Genomic DNA, 26,874 nt, shown 5'->3' with positions numbered 1-26,874 from the left:
GTTTGAGAGAGATATTATGATATCATTCTGTCGAATATTCAGATATTCAAATAGTTGTGTATGTCAATACTATTAAGAATGGAATGAAATCACCTTCGTAGGAGTAGAGCAATTTGTATATTCCAGTTTTTGTCAGGTAATCATACATTTTTCATGTTGCTTAGATAAAGAAAACTGATATGAAAAATTCTCTCTTAAGCTGTCAAGGAGCAGATACACTAAGTCTATGTATGTAGGCAGGCTCCATGCATTTGAACAGTATCTAGTTTAAGGCTTCTCTTTTCCAGGTAAACTTCCATGTGTACTGTTCATTATGAAAATGTGAATCATGAAAAACTCCACTGGAGAAGATTCACACTAATATGACTCTCCAAGAGAAAGAGTGTTTATGCCTTCAATGTCACCACCAGAATATCTAGCAGATTTAGGCTATTCTCAACTTGGATGGCATATGAAAATTAATGATATCCAAGAATCACCAGGCAAGACATACCTGGATATGAGATTCCTTAAACATAGCTAATAGCAAGCTAATGTGCTTACTAGTAGACCATCCAACGAGGAAACACAAACCTTTCAATGAGGTTACCAAACCTTCATTGGCTGAAAAATAGTTATCAGGTCAATCAGCTTCTTGAGCTATTGTGTTCCCCTGAGCCTAGTGATTTACAGCCATGTATTTCATCTAATAAATAAATCCCCATCATCCAATTACAGATTTACATAGGCAGAAGAAAGATAGGGTTGACAAGTTCTCAATTAACCTATAAATGCCCTTCCCCATGCTAAGATTTATGGGATAAAGAATAAAAATTCGGGTCTATTTCTTAACCATTAACCAGAATGTGAACTTTCCTTTTTCTTTATCAGTGTGTCAGCCACCAGGTTGAAAAAACAAGACGCAGTAGTGGGGACAGAAATCTTTGTATGTGGCCCAACTTTATTCCAGAATATAGGGCATTTAGTGGCATGGTGCTATCATAATGCTCATAGTATGTGCTGCAAAGAAGACTTCTAGCAGGAAGCTGTACCAGGGTTCAGCTAAAGATAAGTCTGATTTAGAGACAGCTTTCAGATAAGGTTAGTTTTCCAGACCCAAGGACATTCTCCAAATGAAGGCAGGTAGAAGCAGGAAGTTCTGCCAGAGTGAGAGTCCTCTGTTGCAGAGCTATTGACATAAGCTGCCAGGCTGTGGGGAAACTGTGACCTCTACCAGTCAACAAAAATCTTCCAACACTAGAGAGCTAGAGTGTCTTAGTCTTGGGTAAGAATGGTTCAGGAAAGGTGGTGATACTGGCACACAATTTGACAGAATGCTCACAATCATTCTCTTTCAGAGGATGCTTGAGGTTACTACCTGCACTGTGCTGCAGTGCTCTGAGATGTTATTGGTGATATAGACATGCTTTTATATTCATATATGAAGAAACACATTTAGTGGTTGACTTTGAATTGAACATCATCGATAGAGAGTCTCTTTCTCTAGTTCAAATTTTGTTGTGGATTTCCTCTCAAGTAGAGGAAGGCTCTGCAGTTTTCTTCCATATTTAGATAAAGTTACTTGCTAATCCATATGGGAAAATCTCCTTACCTGCTAGCTGCTAGCGCTATCATTATCTTTGAAGCCAACAGAAGCTGTTTTCCAATAAGGACAAGTACGGAATTTCAGGCAAGCTAAATGACAGGCAAGTTGCCAAATAAGAGTGAAAAGGCTTTGTATAGGTTGGGGCCCACCTCCAAAATTTGGCATCTTCCACAGACCAACATTAGAAATACAGTTCTGATTAAGACATTGCCTTCAGATTGGTTAAACTTCTGATGGCCATTTTGTGCCTCTTGACATCTGATTTCTTTTCTTAGAATATCTATCTTCAAAGCCTTCTTATTTTTAACTGATTCTCTTCCTATTTTAGTGGTAAATCGTGAGTGGAAAGAATATATCTAAAGCACATTATATACTTGAAGGAAAATGCCATTTTAACATTAATCACTTTGTATAATGAAACTTCTCTAATGATCCCACCTAAGACTCTTAGCAATAGTGGATAGGGTGACTGAACTGGCTTTCTCCTGTAATCAGATTGATGGATACCTTAACAAACATCAGAGAGCCCTCATCCATTAACTGATGGAAATAAATGCAGAGATCCACAGCTAAGTACTGACCCCCAGCTCTGGGAATCCTGTTGAAGAGAGGAAGGAAGAACTGTATGAGCAGGGGTGGGTGGTCAGGCCATCACAAGGGAATCCAAAGAAACAACTAACCTGGGCTCATAGAAGCTCACAGACTCATGTCTGACAGCTATGGATTATGCACAGGACTAACTAAGGACCTCTATATGTGTGTGGCAGTTGTGTAGCTTGTTCTATTTGTGAGATTCCTAGTAGTGATATCAAGGCCTGTCCCTATTGCTTCAACTAGCTTTTGGGAACCTATTCTTTATATTGAGTTGCCTCACAAAGGCAGGAGGTTAGTCCTACTTCAACTTGAAATGCCATGCTTTGTTGACACCCATGTGAAGCCTGCCACTTTCGGAAAAAAAACAGAAAAACAGAGGAGTGGATTGGGGATGGAGAGGGAACAGATAGAGAGGAGGGATGGAAAACTTTAGTCCGGATGTAAAAGAAATGAAAAAACTTAAATAACAAAACAGCAAATGCAACTTAAGAACATAATTTACAATATAATTCTGGAGGTGTTAGTATCATATTTCCCTGGTTTTATTGAAGAGGAAAAGCCTAAATTTTAACATAAGCAAGTGCTGTACTGTACATTGAAAATGATCATTTGTCAAGGAAGTTAGCTTTTCCTTCGTGTAAGGTCAGGTAGAAAAGAAATGGTCTATGATCCTTTATCCCACTTCTGCAAAATACTCTCCAACATGTTCTTCTAATGGAGCTCAGTTCAGAATGACTGCTGTCTTCTTTGAACTATTGTGATATCTCAAATTATTTTTCCCTGCCTAGCCCAGCAGTGAAACTTTTGTTTTTCTAGAGGTTTCACATCAAAGACATCCTTTGACTTCCTTTGACAGGTAAAATCTAAAGAGTTCATGTGGATCACTCCAAGATGAAAATTCTCAGATTTTCATTCTTTCCTTCAAGAGATCAACATTGTCATAAGTAATGAAAATTCCATGAGCCTGGGGTTGTACAGTGTGTATGGTATACAAAATAACGCTGGTACCAGAACATGTATGATTTGAATGAGGCATGAATTATATGTTGAAGTGTTGAGATTTGAGAGTTATGATTTCCCAGTGTACATCCCAGCTTGTCCTAACTCATGTATGTCCATGTGTCTTTAAAATGGAAAAATCTGAGAAAAGAGAGTGAAAAATATCATCTGGTTCTCTTATGATTATATACAAGTGACTGCCAGAGAATATTTTAAGTTGGATTGTTACTGTTTATTTGACATTTATATTCAAAGCTGAACATTGTTTATAAGAAAGAAGCACCCCATGTCACATTGTTCTATAAATCTCTTGAAACATTTGATCAGAAATCAAGAACAGTATTGCTAGATCTTGTTTCTTTCTTTCTTAAGAGAGACTTTCTCTGTGTAGCTCCAATTGTCCTCCAATTGTCTTCAGAATGTCTGTCGGTTTCTTTGTTGGAGCAGTACTGAAGTACTGTCTCACCGTCTTTTGGTAAGTTTAAGAGTCATATTTTTATGAGCCCTGCATGTTCAGGCCATACAGCATATCATCAAGAAGTCCAGGCAAGAGAAGTTTCTTGCCCAAATGGCTAGCCTTGTCACATTGAATGCAAAATCTGTTTCAAGTTTCTGCAAAACCCATCATCCTCTTGAAGTGATTGGTGTTACCAGGAATAGATGTGTATAATTGTCATAAACAGTCTAAGTTCTTAAAACATTTTAAATGCCATATTCTTTAAGTCTTTGAAGTATTAAAGATTATCTTTCTAACTGAAATATATTTCTGTATATCTAGAAAACTAATGCAATTAAAAGTTTGATAATTAGCCGGGCGATGGTGGCACATGCTTTTAATCCCAGCACTCGGGAGGCAGAGGCAGGCAGATCTCTGTGAGTTTGAGACCAGCCTGACCTACAGAGCTAGTTCCAGGACAGGCTCCAAAGCCACAGAGAAACCCTGTCTGAAAAACAAAAACAAAAAAAGTTTGATAATTATAGATGGCTAACTATTAATATGTATTTCTTAACTATATATTATGTTTTTAAATGAACTGCATAAACATAATACCTTAAACAAGAGTCTATGTATATAGTGTAACAAAATTGACCTTAAATTTGTATCCATAGTCCAAAATCCACAACAATCCAAAGTATTCATTCATCTCTATATATCTCCCTTTAAAGAGAGAGAGAGATTGATTATGACCATTTATGACTTTTATCCAACCCTTTTAAATGAAAAAAATAATTTATAAACAGTGATTTTGGCAATTTGGGCATAGTTTTCTCCAAACTGCTTCCTGTTGTTTGTTAGTCAAAGTATTTTCAGGGTATACAGAGACCTTTCTAGGGTCTTGTTTCATAAAACCGCATTAGCCTGGAAGAAATCCACAGGTTTCCATTATCTGTAGAAACAAAAGCAGAACCTTTTTTTTCCAAAGTAACATATCCTTAGACCCAAATTTCAAAATCAATATACCTTTAAAATATATATGTTGGTTTATCTTAGCAGACTTCAGAATCAGCTGTCTCTCAGCAGTTAAAAAATTCAAAGAAAACACACTAATATGCATAAATAATTTATAAAATTCTGTTAAGAGAAGAACATGCTTCCTGTAATTAAACTTACATACATTGATAAAGGTAGATGCCTGTAGAAGGATAGATAACCAATATACATCCACACAAAAGCCTTAAAATGTCATATATTTAATTATAGATCATTATAATGGTTAAAGACATGTGCCTTACTATATGAGAATAGGGAATAAATTACATCAAATATGTACATTAAATATCTAAACTACTATATCATAAGATAGTATGGTCTACTACATTTGTGCTCTACATGCCTGCTGTATTCATTTCTCTAATTATCAAGTTATCACTTTTTGAAAGATAAGTGTATTATATTTAAATTAGGAAACAATTTTCACTGAATGCTGTTGTAAAAAGATAATTTTGAAGATAGTAGATAATTGTGAACCTATTTATAGAGTCAATCTATGCACATAATATAAATCATTACTAGATACTGTAAAGATTTTACATTGAAAAATTGCTAAGCATTCATCAAATTTTAGTTTTGTTAATGTTTACTACAATAAAACAATATTCACACTTTTAGCAAAAGCTGGGTGTTTAGTGCTAAAATTTGGACTCAGGACTTTTTGACAAATGAGTTCTTACTCTTGCTGGTCTATATGGGCTGTCATATTTCAGCACATGGAGCTAATCAAAATGATCACAGTAATAAAAATATCCAGATTATCCAATGTTTTGTGTTAGAAACTGTTGAAACAAACTTTGCACTGCTTCTATTACTACATGATCTATGATTTAAGTCTGAGTATTATAAAAATGTTTTTGACTATGTTAAACATTAAATCTTATATTTCTCTATAACAGTTTTTTAGCTCTACTAGTCTCAAGTAGATTAACTTGTTTAATAATGTAGTCTCAAGAGAATTTAGTCTCAGCAATATGCAGTGCATAAATAATATTTTAACTAGGTTTCACTATCCTATAGCAATTATCATGAGGCATATGATGTTTCATGAAACATTGATTTTATGTGTAACTTCCTATTAATAACTAAAAAGGAAAAGAGAAAACAATCAATTTCATTTCCCACATTTATTCTTTATCTCAAGCTCATGTTTTTAGTAAAAACATTATATTGGCATAAATTCTATCCCATGTCAAAGTACTTTTAGTTGTATTAGATTTCTTATTAAATATAGAAAATATGTGATATAAAATTTTCATTATATATTCAGAATTTTTTCATTTAGAGGATATTTGGTAGATAATCTGATTAGTTCTATAGCCACAATCATTTTTACAATTTGGATAAATAATATGCAGACTTTTGTTGCTATTTCCTTGTTAGTTTCCAATATCAGAGGTAAATCTCGATGTCACCTGTATTCTAGGCAAATTTTCTACCACTGACCCACACCAATATATCCATGTAATTAATATTAATTAAAAGTTAAAAATTTGTAAAAAGAACATTAAGAAATGTCGTGTAGAATGTCAATTCTGTCTAAAATAACCGTGGAAATAGCATTCTCTCTTGGGTTGGTTATGTTTAGGATCATCCTATTAGATTTAATCAGTTAAATATTAGTGCCATAAATAATTGTATGAAGGAAATCAATGAGGTGTAGACCCTGAAGTTTTCAAAGCATTACTGTATACACAAAGCAACAAATAGTATTAGGTTATCATGTCCTCTGACTGAATATGCCGTGCACCGCAACCCGGGTCTGTGCTCTATGCACTAGACCCCAGTTCGCAAGCTTCTGGCAAGAGGCTGGAGGCTGAGAAGACAGACGCAGAGACAGAACTACACACAGACCTTTTAACACTGATACCAAAGCCCCCCTTTAATAGCACCATGTAGGCTTAAATACACTGCAGTCAATGGCCAACAGGTGAAAATCCCATCCTCTGATCCCCTAAGCTAGGGAGAGTTTCTAGTAACTTTAATTAGAAGGTTCTAGCAGGGAAGAGCAGCTGAAGGCCATGAACGCTTCTTCTTACCTCATGTTAGTATCTAATAAACTTTAACATTTAAAATATTATTGTAAGCACTTGAGAAGTATGCAGAATAAATTCTGTTATTTGTGTGTGATCAGATGAATTATTCCTGGTGAGGAGCATGTACGGGGCCTAAGAGGGTCAAGGTTCATCTGCAGTTGTCATTCACTGACTATACTATGACCTATTCAAGATCGCATGTGTATGTTATTTACTGTCCTGCTATAGATCACTCGTGGGTTTATGAACTATGTAAGAGGTTGTAAAGCACACCTGTGCCACTGCCATCTGCTATTGGCATCATTTAACCCAAGCTTAACATTTGCACACCCAATCAAGTGAGGGGAATGATTAAATAAATCATTTAGATAGAAAGAGATCACAAGTTCCCAGATCAGCATACCTCGTTAATAAACAACCTCCGCCATTCCCCATAGATTCCATATAGGGAATTTGAAGGCCAAGGACAAAAGTCACTCTGAAGGACACCTTTAAGTCATGGAAGAGCATTGCTAATATTCTATAATATTCTATAACTGCAGATTTGTTTTAATGCAGATGCGTGAAAGGGCACAAAAGAGGTTATGACTCTGTAGCATGATGAACTAGGAGTCCTTGTGCTGCTTTCTTCATGGAAGTAGAACACACAGATTATTCATTTACAGAGAAATTCCTCAGCCCTCCATTGTTTTTCCCCTGGTGCCCTTCAAGAGTAAGGATTATTTTCAAATCAAAGAGAACCAAGAATCCAGGATTATTTTTTGGTTTTTGTGTCCAAACCACTCAGGATATCTTATCTGTATATAAAGTTGAGTTAGGGTGCCCTCTAATGTCCTTTCCACTTGCTACTAAAGTGACAAAGGCATGACAAAGCTGGCTTTTTCAGTGGAAAGAGTCCCATCAAAGGACTCAACACTAAAGGACAACCATCACTGTTTTGTTCTTTCCTAAAGGTAATCTTCACAATATCTGAACAAGGTTTGATATAGAGTTAGTAAGTGCTATCTATAGCACAGAGAAATAAAGGTAGAGAGTTTATACTGTCTTCTTTGATCTATAAGTGAAGTCATTGTGCAGAGATATATGCATGTGGTATCGCAACTTGGTGCAGAACTAAGTGAATCTTTCCTGGCAATGGATGAGAAACAGCCAGGATTGCAAGGCTGAACTGCATCTTTTTCTTTGTCATATGGATTGTTATTAAATGGAAAAAGAATAAACCTCTAGTACTCTGATCTAAAAGGAAGATCTATGCGAATTGGACATAGGAAATTTCACACTCCAACTCCTTTTCCTCTCTTCTCTGTTTCCTAAATATGTATTAATTTAATTTCTCTGCTTAGTTTTCTAGCCTAGCTGCTACTCAATACTTCAGTTTCAGTTCAGAATAAGCTTACGTACATATTATCATTCAGAATTTAAGACCAAACCAAAATATGATTTAAAATTGTATTAAATTCCTCAATAAACTAATAAAATTATTCTGTTTAGAAAAAATTATATGATAGTTAAAAATCAGAAAGATCCATTTTTTAAAGCTAAAAATGATCATTTCTCATACTGAACACTTCAAACATGACCTAAATCCCTAAAACAAAAGCATACTTATAATCTTTCTGGAAATTTAATGTTTTCCAGAGACTCTTTAAAATTGAAATTAATGCATAATTGTATGAATATGATTTCACTGGTTTAACTTCCACTAAGTAAGATCCACCCTATCAACACTTAAAATAAAATTTTAGCATTTTTATTTTCATCCATTAGTAGAAGATCAGAAGGACAATAAAATAATAAGACTGCTTCTACTTTTAAAAGCCGAGAGCAAGTTCTGCTTCCTGAAGTCTTTAATGAAAGATCATTACATATTATGAACACTTATTATAAATGAATAGCATTGTAAGAATGAAAGAATAGACTGGAAGTTAATTGTTTTTCTTACAGTTTTCCAAGATCATTTGTTTCTTCCCGTAACAAGTCATAAATGTTGACTCAATATTACCTTTCTTAAAATTTGCCTAACATATTTTAAAGATTGTGCCTTTGCCCCCAGTTCACCTTCCTTCATGGTGTTATCGTTCCTTCATTAGTTTAGATTTATTTTATATGTCATCACTTTAGGTTTTGGGGATTAAAAGTGTTTGTACTGCTAAGAGCTGTTTTATATTCACAGACCCTCTTTTCTAAAGGCAGAATCCATCCCCCTGTCACCTTGAGCTTGGCGTTCATCTTTTATTCATCTGATATTTATTGTATGTATGTAACTTGAATCATGTTTAACTTCTTTCAGCCAATTCAACGTGTTTGGTAAATTAGATCCTTAGGGAACTGTACAACAGTTTAGAAAATAAAACTGACTAATATGACCACCTTTGAATCTCATAGGCCACTGATTTCCAGCTCTATCAGACACAAAACTGGCTCTTTGATAATTTTGCTTCTTGAAATGAAACCCACAGGCAATACAGCTATGTTGCCTCAGAAAAGTCAATACAATACCTTACCTGTAATTTGGAAATATAAGGAGGAAGCAATAGTCTAGTAAAATTATTTTACACTTGAAACATACACTCCTAACATTATTTTTTTCTAGAAAACACAATGAGGCAATTTGATGCTTATGTAAACGCAAGATTAATTTGAGTGACAAAATTATAAATGTAGGCTGATTTCAGAATTTTGTGTAAAACTGATGACTCTTGTACAAAGATTACTACTTTGTAAGTACAATAGCACACATTTCCCAGTTCCAAAATGGGTCCAGGATCTCCTATTGTGAACAGTTCTTAACCTACCCCTGGACATCATCTAAAGCAATATAAGAAGCTTGTTAGAGCATCATAGAATACCAAGCAAAAGGCATAGAAGAGCAAGAGAGAAGAGATAATGGCCAACACCTTTGGCAACATGCCAATCAAAAGTCACAGTAGAGAAAAAAGAGGGACATAGGTTGCCTAACTGTGCCATCAAGATTAGCCAAAGAAACAATAGGTGATTTTTCCTTGGTCGTCTCTGTTTTAACCTCTTTGGGTGTCACATCATTATTGAAACATTTGATGAGTAACAGGGGGTGTGGGGACATATACCATCGCTCCCATTACAGAAAACACATTCTTTCCCCACAAATAAAAGTACAAGACAGAAAGGACATATGGTCAAAATTGCCCTAGACAAACCTCTTCTGTTTCCCATGTAAGAGAGACAGCACTTGTTGACTGCTCTGCACTTCTGAAACTCCTTGCAGCTGCTTTGTGACAGCCTACTGCAGGGCGCTGCCATAGGCCAAGCATTCAAACCTATCACAGATACGTCTAATTAGTATCCACCATGCCCTGAAACCCTTTTCAATTATTTCTTACCTTTGCCTAGGAAAGTTGTTGTTCCTCCCAGTGAAGTTCAAACCATTGCAAGAAGAAGACAGCACCAGATGAAACAAAACCAGTAAGAGTGTGATTATTTCCTTTTGGTAGTGAGACTGTTCCACATGGGCTAGAAGCCGACTGGATATTTCTTGAAGAGAATGGACCACCCCTTAAATTTATTCTGTGTAATTTGCCTCAGGGTTGCCAAGCAAAATAAAAAAAAAAATTCCCATACGGTCAAGCTAAATCTAACTAATGAAAGGTGCACCATACATTGATGTGGGGAATCAATTCTCCTGGAGGGATAGCCTGAGGCACCATTTCAACTGTTAATACAGTATAGGAGGGGAGGCAGAATGATCCAGTGTAGACGACCCAGGAATTGCCTAGTAGAGGGAAAATACCCTGTGCTTACCACTGGAGTGGTAGTTCCCTTCCCAGAAAGTCTAAGACAGTATTGTTATTATTTGTAGGGACTGTAGAAAACCTGATGCTGTATTTCCAAGAAATATGTTCAGTTTGAGACCAACACTGAAATCCCAGTACTTATCTTTCAGGCAGTGAGGGAAAAACCCAGGCTACACAAATGACTGTGGGGCAGCTCCTTCTTTACCTTTCAAGTCTGCATTTTATTTTTATTTTATTATTTTTATTTATTTTTTTATTTATTAAAAATTTCCACTTTCTCTCATCCTCCCATTTCTCCCCCCTCCCCCTCCCCCTCGCTCTCCAGTTCAAAGAGAAATCAGGGTGTCCTGTCCTGTGGGAATTTCAAGGACCTCTCCACTCCATCCAGGTCTAGGAAGGTGTGCATCCAAACAGACTAGGCTCCCAAAGAGCCAGTACGTGCAGTAGAATCAAAACCCGGTGTCATTATCATTGGTTTCTCAGTCAGCCCTCATTGTTTGAGGAGTATTGGTATTCATTCTTCTTTGAAATTCTTGTAGAATTCTGCACTTAGCCATCTGGCCCCAGACCTTTTGTGTGTGTGTGTGTGTGTGTGTGTGTGTGTGTGTGTGTGTGTGTGTATAGGGGGGATGACTGCTTGTATTTCCTTAGAGGTTATAAGTCTATTTAAGTTGTTCACTTGGTATTGATTTAATTTTGGTATGTGATACCTTTCCAGAGAAAATTTCATTTCCTTTAAATCTTTCAATTTTGTGAAGTGTGTGTTTTTGAAGTATGACCTGATCATTCTCTGGATTTCTGAAGTGTCTGTTATTAAGTTTCCCCTTTTATTTTTGATTTTGTTAATATGACTATTTTCTCTTTGCCTTTTGGTTAATTTGAATAAAGCCTGGTTTATCTTATTGATTTTCTCAAAGAACAACTCTGTCTCACTTATTCTTTGTATTGTTTTCTTTGATTCTATTTTATTGATTTCAGCCCAGAAGTTGATTATTTCCTGTCATCTACTCCTCCTGGTTATGTTTTGCTGCTTTTTTCTAGAGCTTTCAGGTGTGCCATTAAGTCACTAGTGTGAGAATTCTCCAGGTTCTTTGTGTAGACACTCAGTGCTGTGAACTTTCCTCTTAGCCCTGCTTTCAAAGTGTCCCATAAGAATGTTGTGCATTCATTTTCATTTAATTTTTTGAAGCCTTTAAATTCTTTAATTTTGTTTTTTGACCCAAAGGTGATTCAGCTGAGCATTGTAGTCTCTCTTCAGCCCATCAACACTTTTCTCCAAATTTGTGACTTCTAGAAGAAATAACTCTGAACCACAAAACCCACAAAGATCAATCCTTTCTAATGTTGCTTACATACATTTTTAATCCCTTTATATATTTTCCTAACTTTTATCTATGAAGATTCAAGTGGTTTAAAATGTCCCTACATGACTCTAAGGCACCATAGCATTCACTCAGGGATCAGAGAAACGCAAGGCCATTCCTAAAGTGAGTTTCTCTCTCTGGAACTTATTCACAGGGCTTTCAGGATGTGGACACTAACAATGGAGGTGATGGTACTGAAATTTGGGCTTTCATCTTTGGATCTTATCAGCTTGTCAGAGCATTCCAAGATAATTAGCTATGACTGCTTGATGGAGGTGGGTCTTGTATCTATTGTATCATTGGTTAATTAATAAAGAAACTGCTTGGCCTTTAATAGGACAGAAAATTAGGTAGGCAGAGTAGACAGAACAGAATGCTGGGAGAAAGAAGCCTAGTCAGTCAGTTGCCATGATTCTCCCACTCCAGACAGAAGCAGGTTAAGATCTTTCCTGGTAAGCCACCTTGTGGTGCTACACAGATTATTAGAAATGGGTTAATCAAGATGTGAAAGTTAGCCAATAAGAGGCTACAGATAACAGGCCAAGCAGTGTTAAAAAGGATACAGTTTCCGTGTAATTATTTCGGGTATAGCTAGCCGGATGGCGGGAAGTGGTCCTGCCACTCTTCACAACAACTGCTTTATTTTTTTAATGCAATAAGACCATTTTTAAATTAGAGAAACAAAGATACATTGAATTAGCTGAGAACGTATTGAAATAAAAAAAAAGTATGTATTCAAAACCTCCATTTGAATGTGAATGTGATCATTTCCTTACAGGGGTGCCTATAACAGGTACTAAGAGACTTGGTGAGCATGCTGGTAAAATAGGGCAGAGTCTAATATTTTTAAACCTGGGGTTATTCTTTTCTTAAACCTAGTGTGAAAAGTAATCTGCAATCCACAGCAAAGGGGCAGGGACATAGACATGTGTTTTCAGGTCAAGTAATTAGATGAGTTTTGTAGAGGGAAAGCATATTGCTCTGAGTCGTGTTACAAAAGTAGTGTCATTTCATCAAAGAATTATTTCAGAATGGAAAACTAAATAGGCCATGACAGACAAAAATAAAAGCTGGCTAAAAGGGAAATATTGTCATGTCACTTGCTAAAAAATATTGTCGACAAATTGAACTATAACACAGATCTGGAGCTGTAAAAGTACAAGAGGACACAGGGTGATAACTTAACATTTCTCAAGCCTGATTAAGAAGTCTAAGAAGATATGAAAAAGTTGACTAGTAGGAGGTTTGGGGCCTTTCTACTGAATTTCTACTGACTGAAAAGCCTGAAATTTATATCATTAACATCTGCAAGGGAAAATTACTTAAAATTTGAAGCGAGCATCAATAAGTATAATCAATAAGTGTAGAAGTGGTTAGTCCCATTCTTTTAATCGAATGGGGATACTCGAGTAGTCCTTTATAATTACCATCTTAACAATGTCAATAGTTCCATGTTATGTCCTTGCCTTCTAACTGCAACATACCATAGAAACTAGAAATATTTAAAATGTGCCAAAGCTGAGGTTCCTGTTTTTCTATTGTAAACATATTCTTTTTCTGATTATATCTATCTTCTGTTTTAGATCATTTTTATTTATTTATTAAAAATTTACACCTCCTCCCCTTCTCCCATTTCCCTCCCACTCCCCCACCCCCTCCCTCTCCAGTCCTAAGAGCAGTCAGGGTTCCCTGCTTTGTGCGAAGTTCAAGGTCCTCCCACCTCCATCCAGGTGTTAGGAAGGTGAGCATCTAAACAGACTATGCTCCCACAAAGCTAGTCCATGCAGTAGAATCAAAACCCAATGCCATAGTTCTTGGCTTCTCAGTCAGCCCTCATTGTCAGCCACATTCAGAGAGTGTGGTTTGATCACATGCTCCATCAGTCCCAGTGCAGCTAACCTTGGTGAGCTCCCATTAGATCATTCCCACCGTCTCCATGGGTGGAAGCACCCCTCACGTTCCTGACTTCCTTACCCATGTTCTCCCTCCTTCTGCTCTTCATTTGGGTATTGGGAGCTCAGTCCAGTGCTCCAATGTGGGTCTCTGTCTCTATCTCCATCCATCGCCAAATGAAGGTTCTATGATGATATGCAAGATATTCATCAGTGTGGCTATGGGATAAGGCCAGTTCAGGCACCCTCTCCTCTGACACCCAAGGAACAAGCTGGGGACATGTCCTTGGACACCTGGGAACCCTTCAAGAGTAAAGTCTCTTGCCAACCCTAAAATGGCTCCCATATATACACTTTCTCCATCTCAACCATCCCATTCCCCTAAGGTCTCCCCAGTCCTCCCCTTCTCCCTTCTCTCTCTCATCTCCCTTACTCCCACCCCACTCCACCCCCATGCTCCCAACTTTTCCCTGGCAATCTTGTCTACTTACAATATCCATGAGTATAAATATATGTTTTTCTTTTGGTTCACCTTCTTATTTAGCTTCTCTAGGATCATGAATTATAGGCTCAATGTCTTTTATTTATGGCTAGAATCCACTTATGAGTGAGTACATACCGTATTCATCTTTTTGGGTCTGGGTTAAGTCACTCAGTAAAGTGTTTTCTATTTCCATCCATTTCCATGCAAAATTCAAGATGTCATTGTTCTTTACCACTGAGTAAAACTCTAAAGTGTATATGTTACACACCTTCTTTATCCATTTTCTATTGAGAGGCACCTAGGTTGTTTCCAGGTTCCGGCCATTACAAATAGTGCTGCTATGAACATAGCTGAACAAATGCTTTTGTAGTATGATTGGGCATTTCATGGGTATATTCCTAAGAGGGGAATTGCTGGGTCCTGATGTAGGTTGACTCCCAGTTTCCTGAGAAACCACCACACTGATTTGCAAAGTGGTTGCACAAGTTTGCATTCCCACCAACAATGAATGGGTATTCCCTTTACTTCATATGCTCTCCAGCATAGGCTATCACTGGTGTTTTTGATTTTAGCCATTCTGACAGGTGTAAGATTGTATCTCAAAGTTGTTTTGATTTGCATTTCCCTGATTGCTAAGGAGGTTGAGCATGACCTTAAGTGTCTTTTGGCCATTTAAACTTCTTCTGTTGAGAATTCTCTGTTCAGCTCAGTACCCCATTTTTAATTGGGTTAATTAGAGTTTTAACGTCTAGTTTCTTTAGTTCTTTATATATTTTGGAGATCAGACCTTTGGTGCAAGGTTGGTGAAGATCCTCTCCCATTCGGTAGGTTGCCTTTTGGTCTTAATGACAGCGTCCTTTGCATTACAGAAGCTTCTCAGTTTCAGGAGGTTCCATTTTTTTCATTGTTGCTCTTATTATCTGTGCTCCTGGGGTTATTCGTAGGAATTGGTCTCCTGTGCCCATGTGTTGCAAACTACTTCCCACTTTCTTTTCTATCAGCTTCCATGTGGTCAGGTTAATATTGAGGTCTTTAATCCATTTAGACTTGATTTTTGTGCTTCAAAGATAACATGTCCTCCTTAAACTTTTCTTGTATATCATGTAGATTCCCATCTTGGAGGTACATTCTGTCTGTTACCTTATCAAAACTTTGTGATAAAGTCTGAAGGTCAAATTCAACAGCCTGAACACCTCCCCCTTTTCTTTAAATAAGAGAGTTCTAAACCTATCATGAAATCATATATAATAAGTACAAATATCATATTCTAACTAGCTTAGGTCTTGTATAATAAATAACTTGGCCAAGTCATGAGAGAAAGTAACTATATTTATATAGTCTTCAACCCCATCAAAGATCTGAGAAGGGAAATAATGTTACCTGGGTAATTAGGAAGTTCAGTAAAACAACTTCCAAAGCATGCAACAAATCACAGAGACAACTAGCTACCTGGGCAATCACCCAAAATCACGTTAGCAGCGTTGAAGCAACCAACTTTGGCTAAGGCCTAACATAACTGACATACCATGTTCAAAGGCAAGCAACTTTTCAAAACTATCTTACCCTGTCTTGGCAGGATATGACAGTCCTGTTTTATCCATTGATGCATGCTCTGTATCTCTGTCAGTGGTTGAGGTATGGGCATTTCTTTGCCCAAAAGCCAGTTCTGCTAAAAAGAAAGGCTCCAGGTGGAGTGTCTTTGGTGCTCAACATTCTCTTGGGAATAGAGCGGTGTTGCCAGGAGCAATTGTGTCTCACTACCACAAAACTCTGAGTTAGATTAAAGGCCATTTTCTACAGCTCTTTGAAGAAGTTGAAGATTATCTATCTATACTGAGTATAATCTCTATATATCTAGAGAACCTGATTAGTCTAATTATAAATGACAAACTTAGATGACTATTAATCTATATAATTCTCAATATCTATCTAACTTAAAGACTAAGAAAATAAACTACTGTGAAACAAATGAGGACAGTGACCTCCAAATATAAACAATGTACAAATATACATTGCAGTGGGTAAATATATATCAACACACAAACATTATATAAGTATCTTAATCAGAGGTAGAAATGTACACTGCAATATGGTAAATATATGCAATATATATATATATATATATATATATATACAATATATGTCAATACATAAAAAAATGTTTTAAACAGAGGTAGAAACATGAATGCATACAATAGTCAATATAATTTAACTTTGTATCAATATATAAGAATCTATATCAATATATTTGTCTAAAAACAGTAACTCACAATTACAAATCTATTATCCCATCATCCCTCTATTTTTTTTCAAAAAGATCCCTGAGCTTATAAAATTCCTCCCCCAACCCTCAATCGTATACTAATTATAATCAACCCCTAAATGATGTCCCTAAACCCAAGGGCAAACTTTACTGGGAGAGGGGACGTCGTCCTCTAGAATTACTTCCAGCTGTCATAGGGGCAACGTTCTTTCTGGGGGATCCTGTGAACGTAAAATGATGGTTAAATTTCAAGATCAATGTCTTTTAAAATTGCCAATAGTCTCTGAATATTTTGTGCAGGTCTGGCCAAAATGTTGTATAAGATGTGCACCATTTCAGCTAACCAAGTTGGAACTGTCTTGTGCAGCTGGTACCCAAAGCAGGTCTTGTAGTAGCGCTATCAGTATCATGACGTCATATCAACCAGGTGGAGTTGTTGTTATGGGGCCCCATCTTCTTCCTGGAAACTTCAAATGTCACTTCAGGAAAAACTCATTGTTCATTGTGAAAAACTTAAACATTAATCATATAGACATATATAGACATATATATATATATACATACTCACTGAAAGGCATGATATATATGTTCAATGAAAAGTATGATAGATATGAAGAAAAGCAAAGATGTTTTTTAAACTCACATTTCTTTCTGTCCCATATCATGGCTCTTGACATGAGACAGAAACTCCAGAAACTCTGGGTTTTTCTCTTACTAACAGGCTTGGAATTGGAGAGGGACTGAGCCAGAGTCCAACTTCAAAACCAGCTTTATAAATTTAGAAATATAGTTTAATATTACTTACACAACCCTTTCAGTTTTCTTGATATTTCCTATTGGGCAGGTATTTTTCCATCTGTCAGTATCCAAATATCCAGGGTCCCTTGAATTTTTCAAAGATGAGTGTTTTCCTGTGGAGATAAGAACAGAACCCTGCCCCCATTCTATATGTTTTTCTTACCACCTGTATGAATATCATCATTGTAGATAAGTTGTCATTTCCCCTTTCCAAGAGGTTTCTCCTCTTCAAATCGAAACTTTATTAATTATGATGGTATCCACAATTTTTCTTCTCCTGTGGAAACAAGAGCAAAACCCCTTCCCCAACATAGCACATCTCCTGGCTTCCATTGAGAGGTCAGCACATCTTTGAAATAAATCGGTTGATTTAGTTCAGCAGACTTTTCCATTATCCAATGCCTCTCTGCTGCTGTCGTTCCTTTCTCATTAGCGTTAAGAAAATTCAAGGTTAATAAAGCATTATGTAATCTATTTCTGGGGGTATTTTCGGTCCCTTTCTGTTTGTTCAGCATATCCTTTATAGTACGATTTGATCTTTCTATAACTGCCTGACCTGTAGGATTATTTGGTATATCTGTAATGTGCTTTATATTGTAATAATCAAAAAAGCATTTCATTTTCTTAGATACATATGCTGGACCATTATCTGTCTTTATTTGTGCAGGTATACCCATGATGGCCATAACTTCCAATAAATGTGTGATTACTGAATCAGCCTTTTCTGAGCTCAGGGCAGTAGCCCATTGAAAACCTGAATACGTGTCTATGGTGTGGTGTACATATTTTAATTTACCAAATTCCATAAAGTGGAACACATCCATCTGCCAGATTTCATTTCTCTTAGTACCCTTTGGGTTACTCCCTGCAGGCAACGGTGTTTGATTATAGAAAGAACAAGTAGGACATCTCTTTATAATGTCCTTAGCTTGTTGCCAAGTAATGGAAAATTCTTTCTTTAGGCCTTTACTATTGACATGATGCTTCTTATGAAATTCTGAGGCCTGCAACACACTTCCAATCAATAATTGATCAATCTCAGCATTGCCTTGGGCTAGAGGACCAGGCAGACCTGTATGGGACCGGATGTGTGTTATGTACATCGGACAAAGCCTGTTCCTGATTATGTCTTGTACCTGGATAAACAATGAAGTCAACTCTGTGTCATCTGGTATAAATTCAGCTGTTTCAATATGCAAGACAACTCTTTCTGCATATTGTGAATCTGTAACTATATTAAGAGGTTCTTTAAAATCTCTTAGCACCATAAGAATGGCATATAATTCTGCCTTCTGGACAGAATTATAAGGGCTTTGTTCCACCTTACTCAATTCATCTGACTTGTAACCTGCTTTCCCTGATTTATTTGCATCAGTATAGAAAGTACGGGCTCCAGTTATTGGAGCATCACGTACAATTCTAGGAAGAATCCAAGAAGTACTTTTTATGAGGTTAAGTCTACCACTTTTGGGATAGTTGCTATTAATTTCTCCCAAAAAATTAGCACAAGCCCTTCGCCACGGTTCATTGTCTTCCCATAACTTTTTTATTTCTTCAGTAGTAAAAGGCACTATAATTTCTGCTGGGTCTATACCTGCTAGTTGACGAAGTCTCAGCTTACCTTTTATAATTGATTCAGAGACTTTTTCCACATAACTTTTTAATTTTTTACTTGGTTTATTAGGTATAAATATCCACTCTAAAATAATATCTTCCCTCTGCGTTAGAATCCCTGTAGGAGGAATTCTGGAAGGCAGTATGACTAGGTTGCAGCTAAGATTTGGGTTCACCCTATCCACATGTGCCTCCTGTAATTTTTCCTCAATCATTGTCAGTTCCTTTTCTGCTTCAGCTGTCAGTTTTCTTGGACTATTTAAATCTTTATCACCATCTAAGGTTTTGTTTAAATGAACTATTAGATCAGGTGTTATCCCAACAGCTGGTCGTAGACTGGAAATGTCTCCTAGCAATCTTTGGAAGTCATTAAGAGTCTTTAAGCGGTCTCTCCTGATTTGTGCCTTTTGCGTTTTAATTTTCTCTAACCCTATTCTGTAACCTAGGTAATTAATAGAGTTTCCTCTTGGAATCTTTTCAGGGGCAATTTGTAATCCCCACTTAGGCAAGACTTTCTTTACTTCTTCAAACATCCTTTCTAAAGTATCTTTATTTGAATCAGATAACAAGATGTCATCCATGTAATGATAAATGATGGACTTGGGGAATTGTTTACGAATTATTTCCAACGGCTTACTTACAAAATATTGGCACAGTGTAGGACTATTGAGCATTCCCTGTGGGAGGATAGTCCACTGATATCTCTTATTAGGCTGAGAATTATTATAAGTAGGCACTGTGAAGGCAAATTTTTCTCTATCCTTTTCTTGTAACGGTATAGTGAAAAAACAATCTTTCAAATCAATAACTATAAGAGGCCATCCTTTTGGTAACAGAGAAGGCAAAGGAATTCCAGACTGTAGTGGGCCCATAGGTTGAATTACTTTGTTGACAGCTCTTAGATCTGTCACCATTCTCCATTTACCAGATTTCTTTTTTACAACAAACACAGGAGAATTCCAAGGGCTGGTTGATTCTTCAATATGGTGAGCATCTAGTTGCTCTTGCACCAGCTGTTCCAATGCCTGTAGTTTATCTTCAGCAAGAGGCCACTGTTTGATCCATATTGGCTTCTCAGTTAGCCATTTTAAAGGTAGGGCTGTTGGTACCTCTAAAGGTTTGGTATTTGCTGTATGTTCTTGTACAGCCTGAATGGCTGGTGACCTTTTTCCATAATACCTCATCATATCCTTCCCAGAATTATGAATTCCTGGAAATACAGGAATGTTAATCTGGGTATTCCATTGCTGTAGCAGGTCACGGCCCCATAAATTTATGGCAATATTGGCTATATATGGCCTTAGTCTTCCTATTTGCCCTTCGGGCCCTATGCATTCAACCCATCTTGTGCTTTGTTTTACACGAGATAGGGTTCCAATTCCTAGAAACTGAACATCTACCTCTTGAAGAGGCCAATTCGGATGCCAAGATTCTGGGGTAATGATACTTACATCCGCACCTGTGTCTAATAAGCCTTCAATAAAAGTGCCATTTATACAGACTCTTAGCTTTGGTCTTTGATCATTAATAGAAGTCTGCCAAAATATACGTTTACTCTGTCCTACTGGGTTTTTTGACTCATCCTCCACACGTAATTCATCATTTAGACCAGTATTACTTTTTACAGCAGAAATGGGAGCTTTTAATTTTCTTGGTGAGGCACGTTCTCCACTGTGACTGGGAATGACTGGGCCACTGTTGGCTTGGGGGCCTGCGAGAGGCCCCCCAAGGAGTTTCCCGATGATATCGGATTGCCCCGTCTGTCTGTTGTTGACCTACATTCGTTGGACCAATGCCTGCCTTTACCGCATCTCCTACATATACCTGAAGGCCGAGGTCTCCTATTTTTGTCATTCCCAGAAGAGATATTATTCCTAGAAATCCTTTGCCTGCAATCCCTTTGCAAATGTCCTAATTTACCACAATTAAAACACCTGGCAGTTTGATGTCTCCTCATTGCTTTGGAAATCACTTCTCCTACCCAAGATTCATCATTATAGCTAAACGTCTCAACATTCATCGTATGCTGAATCCATTCATCCATAGGTGCTGATCTAGACTTTAAAGGCCCAATTATCTTTTTGCATTCTATGTTTGCATTCTCAAAAGCTAGAGATTCAAGACGTATTCGTCTAGATTCTGGGTCTGTTACCCCTATGTCCAGAGCCTTAATCAATCTTTGCAAAAAGTCAATAAAGGGTTCTCTCTGTCCCTGCCTAATTCTGGTATATGATTCAACCCTTTTTGCTGGATCTTGTATCCTATTCCAAGCATTTAAAGCTGCTTGGTGACATAGACACAGTACTTCATCGTCATAAAGAGCTTGGACCTGTGGATCAGTATATTCTCCTGCACCAAGAATTTGATCTTGGGAAACCTCAACACCTTTTACTCTTCCTTGCTCTTCCATATGTTTGGATTCTTCTCTGAAATAAATTCCAAACATCAAGGAAGGTCCATGATCTAAAACTGCAGACACTAACTGATGGAAATCATGGGGGTAGCTCTAGCATTAGAAGCCCAAGTCTTTATCATTTCCTTTACATATGCATTGTGCAAGCCAAAATTAACAACAGCTTGCTTAATTTCTTTCAGATCATTCATTGCTATTGGTGTCCATCTAGCTTCTCTGACTCCCTTTGAGCCTTTAGAAGTTGACGCTTTGTCAGAATTAAGTATAGGGTATGTCGCTAGAACCCTGGGTAAGCCAGTTCTAATAGCTGGTGGAGGCATTGTATCCTGTCCTTGTGCCTCCTTACTCTGTTCACCAGCTGCAATAATTTCTCCAATCTTTTCAAACCTTTTTATCATTGTCTCTCTTAAATCCTGAATCTCCTGACCTGTATATATTTCCAGTGACTTCACTGAGGTATCGATTTTTTGGTCCCCATTCTGCACCTGTGATTCCAAAGCTTTAATTTTTTCCTTCAAAGATAACATGTCCTCCTTAAACTTTTCTTGTATATCATGTAGATTCCCATCTTGGAGGTACATTCTGTCTGTTACCTTATCAAAACTTTGTGATAAAGTCTGAAGGTCAAATTCAACAGCCTGAACCCTTTCAAGTAACTTTCTAATACCCTTGGATATGGAATCAATTTTGTCTGTCATAGTATCCACTTGTTCAGATAACCTCTGATTTTCAATAATTTTAATCCTGTCAATTAGTTGTTCATTATTAGTTCGTAAAGATTCTATCATTCTTAGGAGTGCCATATTCTTCCTTAATGATAGAATATGGAAAAGAAAACTGAAGCCTAGTAACAAGCAAATTAAGGTATCCCCATAATCATATAAACCTTGTATGATGTAATTCATTGTATTAGTAAATATAAAATTACTAATCCATTGTATTAGTGAAAACAAAGCAGTAAAATTTGCGTTAGAAACGAAAATTGCCATGTTACCTATTATCCAGCAGGTGGCGCTGTTGCAGAATCGCGATGAAAACATGGTCCTGTTTCAGTGCCTTAGTAGATGTTAAAAAATGGAAAACGCAAGTTTCTCAACAAAGTAAATGTAATTAAATCAATTCCAGAGACGGAACCAGAAACCCAGAATCCAGGGGTAGAGAAGAGCACAGGCAGTGGCTGAGGAAGCAAGGGCTCCCGCCAAGCCGAACTAGCGCCCGCCAAGCCGAACTTGCGGCCACCAAGCCGAACTCGCGGCTGTGAGCCGGGAGAGGTTCTAAAACCAAATGTTGGGTGCCAAAATGAAGGCGTAAGTCACAAACAATGCCACACCAATTTGGGATTATGATTAATAGGGTGATATTTATTTAAAGGGGAAAAAACTTACAGATCACTGTCCCAGGCAACAGCCCTCTACGCAACGCAACCAGGAGTCTAGTCGCCGGCGGAGCAGGAAGTGAAGAGAGAGAGGAGAGGGAAGTGGCCGCTTTTTTAAAGGGAGAGAGACCACGCCCCAATGGGCTGGTATCTCAGCAGATATAGGTTGGAGAAGCAGGAGGACCTCCCGCAACAGTGATAGATATGATCTGTTTTCATTCTTCAACAGGTTGACATCCAGTTATGCCAGCACCATTTGTTGAAGATGCTTTCTTTCTTCCATTGTATAATTTTAGCTCCTTTGTCAAAAATCAGGTGTTCATAGGTTTGTGGGTTAACGTCAGGGTCTTCTATTTGATTCTATTGGTCAACATCTCTGTTTTTGTGCCAATACCAAGCTGTTTTCATTACTGTAGCTCTGTAATAGAGTTTGAAGTCAGGGATGATAGTTCCTCCGGAAGTACTTTTATTGTATAGGATTGTTTTGGCTATCCTGGTTTTTTTTGTTTTTCCATATAAAGTTGATTATTGTTCTCTCAAGGTCTGTGAAGAATTTTGATGGGATTTTGATGGGGATTGCATTGAATCTATAGATTGCTTTTGGTAAAATTGCCATTTTTACTAGGTTGATCCTCCCAATCCAAGAGCATGGGAGATCCTTCTATTTTCTGGTGTCCTTTTAAATTTCTTTCTTCAATGCCTTAAAGTTCTTGTCAAATAGATCTTTCACTTCCCTGGTCAGAGTTACCCAAAGATACTTTATGCTATTTGTGGCTATCGTGAAAGGTGCTGTTTCTCTAATTTCCCTCTCTACTTCTTTGTTCTGTGTATAGGAGGGCAACGATTTTTTGGAGTTGATCTTGTATCCTGCCACATTACTAAAGGTGTTTATCAGCTGTAGGAGTCCTTTGGTAGAGTTTTTGGGGTCGCTCATGTACACTATCATATCATCTGCAAATAACGGAAGTTTGACTTCTTTCTTTCCAATTCGAATCCCCTTGGTCTGCTTATGCTGTTGCTAGAACTTCAAGCACTATATTGAAGAGGTATGGAGAGAGTGGACAGCCTTGTTTTGTTCCTGATTTTAGTGGAATGGCTTTGAGTTTCTCTCCATGTAATTTAATGTTAGCTGTCAGCTTGCTGTATATTGCTTTTATTATATCAGGAATGAATCTTGTATCCCTAATCTCTCCAAGACCTTTATCATAAAGGGATGTTGAATTTTGTCAAATGATTTTTCAGCATCTAATGAAATGATCATATGGATTTTTCCTTCAGTTTATTTATGTGATGGATTACATTGATAGATTTTCATATGTTGAACCAGCCTTGTCTCTCTGGGATGAAGCCTATTTGATCATAATTTCTTGGATGTGTTCTTGGATTCAGTTTGCCAGTATTTTATTGAGAACCTTTGCATCCATGTTCATGAATGAGATTGGTCTATAATTCTCTTTCTTGGTTAAGTCTTTGTGTGGTTTTGGTATCAGAGTAACTGTAGCTTCATAAAAGGAGTTTGGCAATGACTCTTCTGTTTTTATTTTGTGATACACATTAAGGAGTATAGGTATTATCTCTTCTTGGAAGTTCTGGTAGAATTATGCATTGTAACCATCTGATCCAGGACTTTTTTGGTAGGGAGGTTTCTGATGACAGCTTCTAATTCCACGCGACTTACAGGTCTATTTAAATTGTTCACCTGGTCCTGATTTAATTTTGGTATATGGTACACATCTAAAAAATATCCATTTCTTTCACATTTTCCTATTTTGTGGCATATTGGCTCTTGTAGTAAGATCTAATGATTCTCTGAATTTCCTCTGTGTCTGTGTTTATGTCCCCCTTTTCATTTCTGATCTTGTTAATTTGTGTGTTCTCTCTCTGCCATTTGATTAGTTTTGATAGGGGTTTGTCAATCTTGTTGATTTTCTCCAGGAACCAGCTTTTTGTTTTCATTGATTCTTTTAGAGGATTGTTTTCTGTGTTTCTATTTTGTTGATTTCAGCCCTCAGTTTGATTATTTTCAGTCTTCTACTCCTCCTGGGAGAATCTGCCTCTTTTTTTCTAGAGCTTTCAGGTGTGCTGTGAAGTATCTAATTTGTGCTGTCTCCGTTATCTTAATGTAGGCACTTAGTGCTATGAACTTTTCTCTTAGCACTGATTTCATAGTGTTCCATCGGTTTGGGTATGTTGTATCTTTATTTTCATTGAATTTAAGGAAGACTTTAATTTCTTTCTTTATTTCTTCCTTGACCGAGGGGTGGTTCAATAGTTGACTGTTCAGTTTCCATGACATGGTAGGCTTTCTGGGGTTAGAATTGTTGTTGAATTCTAACTTTATTCCATGGTAATCCAATAGTACACAGGTGGTTACTACAATTTCGTTGTATCTATGGATGTTTGCTTTGTTACCAATTATGTGATCAATTTTTGAGAAGGTTCCATGAGATGCTGAGAAGAAGGTATATTCTTTTCTGTTTGGGTGGAATGTTCTATAGGTGTCTCTTAAGTCCATTTGGTTCATTACATGTGTTAGTTCTCTTATTTCTCTGTTAAGTTTCTGTCTGGTTGACCTGTCCATTAGTGAAAGGGGAGTGTTGAAATTTCCCACTATTAGACTGTGGGGTTTGATGCATGCTTTGAGTTCTAGTAATTTTTTTTTTTACATATGTGGGTGCTTTTATATTAGGGGCATAGATATTCAGGATTGAGACTTCCTCCTGATAAATTGTTCCTGTTATGAGTATAAAGTATCCATCTCCATCTCTTCTGATTGATTTTACTTTGAAATCAATTTTGTTAGATATTAGTATAGCCACACCCACTTGTTTCTTTGGTCCATTTGATTGGAAAACCTTTTTCCAACCCTTTACTCTGAAGTAGTGTATCGGTGTAAATAAATGCAAGGCAGATATTAAAGAATATATACAGCTTTAATGTTTAAATAAACTTACAGAACTGAGGTTCCCACATAGCCATTTCACAGGAGGCAGGAAAAAGGGACGAGCAGCCTCCTGCCTCCTGCATGCCCGATTTATCCATATGCATTCACCCGAGGTAAACTCGCCCCCTAAAGTGGCTGGCTTAACCCTACATCTCCCCATTTTGTCTAAATAAGACAGAACTAAACCAAATATAACTATAAACAATAATAACAAATGATAAATATAACAAACAATATTGAGAACAAAAGTTTTGCTAGACATTCTATCTCAAAGAGTCTAAATAATGTAGAGAGTAACTACAATTAAATAATCTTCAACTCCATCAAAGATCTGAGAAGGGAATAAATATTACTTAACAAATGAGAGATATCCAAAATGTGCAAGAAATGACAGAGACAACTGACTACCTGGGCAATCACCCAAAGTCTCGTTTGCAATGTTGAGTCAACCAACTTTGGCTAAGGCCTAACATAACTGACATACCATTATCAAATGCAAGGAACTTCCTTAGAATTATCCTACCCCGTCTTGGCAAGATAAGACAATCCTGTTTCATATCTTAGTCAGTAGTTGAGGTATGGGCCTTTCGTAACCCAAAGGCCAGTTCTGCCAAGAAGACAAACTCCCAGTGGAGTGTCTTTGGTGCTCAACGTTCTCTCGGGAGTAGAGTGGGGTTGCCAGGAGTAATTGTGTCTCGTTGGCACAGAATTCTAGGTTAGATTAAAGGCCATTTTCTACAGCTCTTCGAAGAAGCTGAAGATTATACTATCTATACTAAATATAATCTCTATGTATCTAAAAGTCCTGATTAACCTAAAAATAAATATGACAAACATATAATTCTCAATACCTATCTAATTGGAAAACTAAGAGAATAAACAACTGTGCAATATATAAAGACAATGATCTTCACCTGTAAACAATGTCATTACATATCAAATGTAAACAATGTTATTACATAAATAGTTCAGAGGTAGAAATGTACATTGTGATATGATAGATGTATCCATACAATATAAGCATGCTCTTATACAAAAATAGAGGTAGGAACACTCACATTCAATATTCAATATATCAATATACAAGAAACAGTACCAATATAATTTTCTAAAAACAGTAAGTCACAAATACCAATCTTCTCATCAAATCAGTTAATCCCCCCCTTTTTTTGAATATACCCCTAATTCCACACAATATCTCCCCATCTCCACAACCCTAAACCAACCACTAAAAGATGTCCCTAACCCTGT

This window comes from Microtus pennsylvanicus, chromosome 3 (assembly GCF_037038515.1).
Source record: "Microtus pennsylvanicus isolate mMicPen1 chromosome 3, mMicPen1.hap1, whole genome shotgun sequence".
Lineage (NCBI taxonomy): Eukaryota > Metazoa > Chordata > Mammalia > Rodentia > Cricetidae > Microtus > Microtus pennsylvanicus.
Note: the sequence above shows the minus strand (reverse complement) of the source record.